Source organism: Talpa occidentalis, unplaced genomic scaffold, assembly GCF_014898055.3.
Source record: "Talpa occidentalis isolate TD23 unplaced genomic scaffold, MPIMG_talOcc4v2.1 talOcc4.3, whole genome shotgun sequence".
Classification (NCBI taxonomy): domain Eukaryota; kingdom Metazoa; phylum Chordata; class Mammalia; order Eulipotyphla; family Talpidae; genus Talpa; species Talpa occidentalis.
In genome coordinates, this window is record NW_023603184.1 from 67,154,826 (window position 1) to 67,159,966 (window position 5,141).

The following is a 5,141-nucleotide window of genomic DNA, read 5'->3' on the forward strand; positions in this document are numbered from 1 at the left end:
AACATGGGGACAGAGAACTGGTAAAGAAATTTTGAGAATGAGCTCAGGTCTGATACTAAATACAAAGCAATATCTGTCCTCCCAATTTTAAGATGAACTGATTAAGAAAATAAATACATAATGGGGCTGTGTGAATAAGCTGGTTAGGGAAAAGAGCAATCAGATAGATGTAGATTTTTGAAGAACAGAGCAGAGAAGATGGGAGTGTGAAACATAAATTGTTCTCTGTGGAAATGTTATCGATAACATTCTAAAGCAGGAAAATATGTGCTTGGCATAAATAAACAAATACCAGTTCATGAACCATGGATTGAGTGTAGGATGAATTCTTCTTCATATTCCACTGTGTGAAGAGAAATGAGAAGGGCCAAGCACTCAGCAGACCTGGGCAGAAGGGCGTTAGGAAGGCAAGTCTGCAATCCTGAGAGGTTATTCGGAGTATTTATCTTTCTTGTGATTTTTCAGATAAACATAATGGCTGTATTTACTAACTTCTTATAGTTATATGGTCTTTTTCTCACAATAATCCTCACCTTCCCACAAAACATGGACAAAACTATTATCCATTTTGCAGACTGGAAAACTGAGGCTCAAGAGTTATGAAATATGTGACAAAGCGAATGAGAAATAGAATTTAGAAAATCAGGTCGCCTTACTTGCAAAACTGATTTTTTTTTTTTTTTGCTACAGCATATTTAGAGGGATCTAAATGGAATGTGCTGGATACCACCAAAATTGGGCATAGAACATAATAAATGCTGTTTCTAGACACCATCTTATTATGAATAACTGGATATTCACTGCTCTAATTGGGAAAAGTGAAAGAATGAAGTGGAGTTTGCTGCAGGTTTCATCTAAAAGACAGAGAAGGAACAGGGACGAGCTAAGCTCCGAGTATTGTATTCTTTTATTCGTCCTACAAAGATATTTCAGACTTAAGTGTAAGCTGCAAAAACCACAGTGGGAAAGGTCAGCAGGAAAAAAAGCAGAGAAGATTATATTCCATTTAGAATAAGCCCTTGCTATTTGATAAAAAAAAAAGTCCTCTCTGAAGAAAATGTCAAAATACAAAATCTATTTGATTATCATCATCGTTCTATGCTGTGTTCTAATAAATATTTTTGTTTATGTCCATATTTCTTATTTTCTTTAGAATTTGTTTTTTATTTATTTATAAAAGAACTGGGGTACAGAACAGATGTGCAGGAGGGGTGAGAGGATTCACCAGCGACAAAGCGGGGAACAGAACAGGCAGACTGATTGAAATACACTGCTGAGGGGAGCAGTGGGCAAGACAGGAGAGGTCCGCCATGCCATGTGGGTTGCTAACCAGCCGACTGGGACTGAAGCCACGCTGCAGAGGCTGTGGACAGCCTCACGGTGTGGTGCTCAACCGCCTGCGCCATCAGGGAGGCCCTAGAAATAATTTTTGATGCTCTCTTATCAATCATTTCTGCAGGAGAAAGAGGCACCTGTGAATGACAAGGCCCAAGAAGTATCACTGGTCCAGTCCTGGCAATACCAGAGGGCAGGGAAAGTGGTGCCCCAGAGGCCCCTTTCCAGCACATCACCCCACACAGAAACATCATCCTGGTCCTTGTCCTAGACAGGAAACCGGTCCATTACCCCTTCTGAGTGTCTTATCAGGGCTCTACTCAGGGATACCCTGTGTCAGGTCAACAGAAGCAAAAGAGCTTCTAGGGGAGCTAGGAGAGCTGGAGCTGCACAAAGGAACACGGTCAAGACCTGGTGTGTCACCTATCATGAGCCTCGAAGGGCAGGGGTGGGGTCTTGGAGTCTCAAATCAGGTAGGAAAATTCTCTAATCATTTTCCTTGCCAGCTCATTGTGACAGCTACAGATGCCAGCTCCTCTTTGAGAGTCTCGAATTCATAGAACGACTGACTTCATCAGCACACACCTTCACCTCCAATACAAGCCCATTTTTCACTTACAGATAGAAACATGCAGCCTTGTCCATATGCCACACGTATATATAAATGACCATACAACCCAAAATTGCAGTGCCAGATGCTAGTGAAGTCAGCGTGCCCTGATCCTCAGCACTGGACTGCTTATCAGAGGGAGCCTGGCATGGGCCCGGCCTGGATGGTCTTCCTGCTCTCTTCCCTGAATGTCCCTATACCAGGTTCCTGAGGTGCTGGTAGAGGTGGGCTCTGAGGGCCCTGCTTGGCCTACAATACAGTAATTGGTGTTTCTGGACAGCAAGGAGCTTCTGTGGCCTGTATGGAGTTGGAAGCATTGGTTCCAGGCTTCTTGCCACCTGCTCCTTGGAGGCAGTGGCCATCCCCATGCTGCTCATGGTCACTATCAGTGAGGGAGCCCTGGCCAGCAGCACTTGGATCCTGTGCCTTCTTTTTTTTTAATCCAAAAACTAGAATTATAATTTATTTATTTTTTGTTTTTTCTTATTATTGTTTAAAATTTATATTTTTTTACATCATTTTTCATTTTTGCCCAATGTATGCATTTTCATCTTGGTTATAGTCCCCATACAATTCCCACCCCCCCTTGTTTTGACACTTATCTCCCCCCAACCCCCCAGTGTGTCTCTGGATCCTGTGCCTTCTTACTCAGGTCGCTGAGCTCTGTCTGTAGCACCCAGCAGAGCTTCTCCTGCTGCTGGATTTCCACCTGCAGGCCATCTAGCTTTTTGCCCTGGAGTGTTTTCTCCTCAGCTACCTCAAACTGGGCCTTGTTGCTGTTCTCCTATCAAGACCAGTACAATTTCTTGATCTTCTTAGTCACCTTTTCCATCTCTGTTGGAATGTGGTGGACACCCCAGTGCTTTCGGAATCAATGTTCTAGAAATCTTTGAACTTCTGTAATGGGCAAGCTGCTGCTTCAGGTGGGTCTCCTGCTGCTTCATTGACTGGCACATTCCCTGCTACTCCAAAGCCTCTGTGAGAAGAAAATCCTTCTCCCACTGGTGCTGCTCACTGCCTCCTGGACCTGTTGGAGCTTGGCATCTAACCAGCTGCTGCTGCTAGAGCAGCTGACAAAGACTGTTGATATGCTCCTCCCTCAGTGCGAGCTGCTCTATCAGCTTCTTGAGGCCCTCAGCCAGCTCTGTGTTCTCTGGGTACAGCTTGGAATTGGACTCTTTGCTCTGCAGATGCAGCTGAATTTTTCAGTGTCACCTGGAAATGTGAGGTCACTCCTTGCTTTTCTCCTCCTATTCCCAGAACACCTTCTTCCTTTAGTGAGCAACTGTTGTGCTGTAACTCTCAAATCAGGCTCCAGACTCACCCTGCAGGTGCTCCTTCTCCAGCACCAGCTGGCTCTGCTTCTCCCACAGGAGCTTCATCTGTTTTCGTGCATTCTGGTGCTATTCCAGCCATTCAGTGCGTCCTTACAAAGAGCTGTCAGCTTCTCCTCTGGGGTGCTCAGCGTGTTCAGAGTCTGCATCTGCAACATGGGGTCCTTCCTCAAGCCCCCTACTTTCTTCTGTGACCTTCATTAGTCTCAGTCATCGACTTCATTACTTGCCCCAGTCTTGTCTTTTCTGGCTCTGCCTTGGAGGTCTCCTTCTCACCATTGACTACTGGGGTTCTGGTTCAATTTCCCCATTCCTTGAGGCTAAGACTCAGGATGTCTCTGCAACTTTAGGTTCAGAACGTTTGCTGTTTCCCAAACTTCCTGACCTGCCTGCCTGCACACTGGGTGCCTCCCAACTGGCAGCTCAGATCCTCAGCGACATCATGGAGGCCTCCATCCTGAGCAATTTGGGCTTCTATTCTCTCAGTCTTCCCTGGAGCCTGGCTAATGGAGCCTTCTGCTTCTGATACAGCAGGACCCAAGTGTCTGGGCTTCCCTGCCTTGATCTCGTTCTGCTTCTACTGCCCTGGTTGCTTTTTGGGTTGGAAATTTTGCCTGATTGCTACACAACCCCATTCTTTTTGTCTTGATTCTTTACTTTGGTTTAAAATGCTAAGTTAGGAGAAGATCCTTTAGAAGCTCACATGTTTGCTATTTTCTAAACTCCAATATTTTTCCTTGCTTGGATCAGAAATCCATATGGCCCAGACACATGCCACTGAAAACAAACTGCCAGGCCTGCCCTGTGAGGGAGCCAATGCTTTTCTCTGTCTCTGGCTGGTCAGGGTAGCTTGGTATGCTCAGGCAGGTTTTGGGGGATGTAGCGGCAGGAAGGGTAGAGTGCAGGATGTCTATGATTCGAGCAGATGTGTGAAGGACAGTCCTGGAGCCCTCTATGGCTTTTCTAGGCTTTTATTGAGTTTACCAGGTACATGGCAGGCAGGGGTGCAGGGTGGGGGGCTTGGAGGCCTCCCAGCCCCCTGGAGAATCTTTACTTTTTCTGGGCTCTCCGGCGTTCTCTTGTGGCCTCTGCTTCACTGCCGGTGCTCTTCCCGTCTCTCGCTTGTTCTCCTTCCAGTGGGTGGTTCTGTTCCCTGTGACATTGCTCCTATAAGCCCCATCTCAGCCCAGGTTTATCCACCTACGTATGCCCACACCCCACTCCAGGTGCCCACCATCAGGCATGCATTCAGGACTGCAGGGATCCAGCATCAATCCTAATGGTGGGAGGGCAGAAAAGCCTGACAATCATTTACCCTACAGGGCGCTGCTCTTGGAATAGGAACACTCATGCTGCCCAAACCACTCCTCCCCCATCCCTACTCATGCTGCCCAAACCCCTCCTCCCCCATCCCTACCCACCAACCACTTCTCAGCACAACACAGCTCCTTCATAACAGGCAGGATAAGGGATAGGCTCAGGGCCTAAGACTGATGTGGGAAACTTGACCCCGAGTCTCTCACCTGCCCCACATGGGCCCATGTCCATATTTCTTAAAGACAGATTCATAATTTGTGAAGTTGATTGCATATGTATATTTGAAGCCACTGTTTATGTGATATATACTGATGTGTGTGTATTGTGATAGTATTCAAGATAGACACAATAAGATTTTAGCAGGCATAGACTACTCAGGAATAACTAGCTAAAATATATCACGGAGACACATCTGGCCTATTACAAGGTGACACAGACATTTACCCTGTTCTCTCTCAGTAAGTACAACTATAAACTCCAGGAAAATGATGAAATTCACTTATTTCTCTCCAGCTTATTACCTACACAGAGAAGACCATAGCACC

The 5,141-nt window shown here is 46.1% G+C and overlaps 1 pseudogene; it reads right to left on the reverse strand.

The window, feature by feature from the left end:
- Window positions 1–2,194: 2,194 nt before the first annotated feature.
- Window positions 2,195–4,821, reverse strand: LOC119255097 (alpha-taxilin-like; annotated as a pseudogene).
- Window positions 4,822–5,141: the final 320 nt, after the last annotated feature.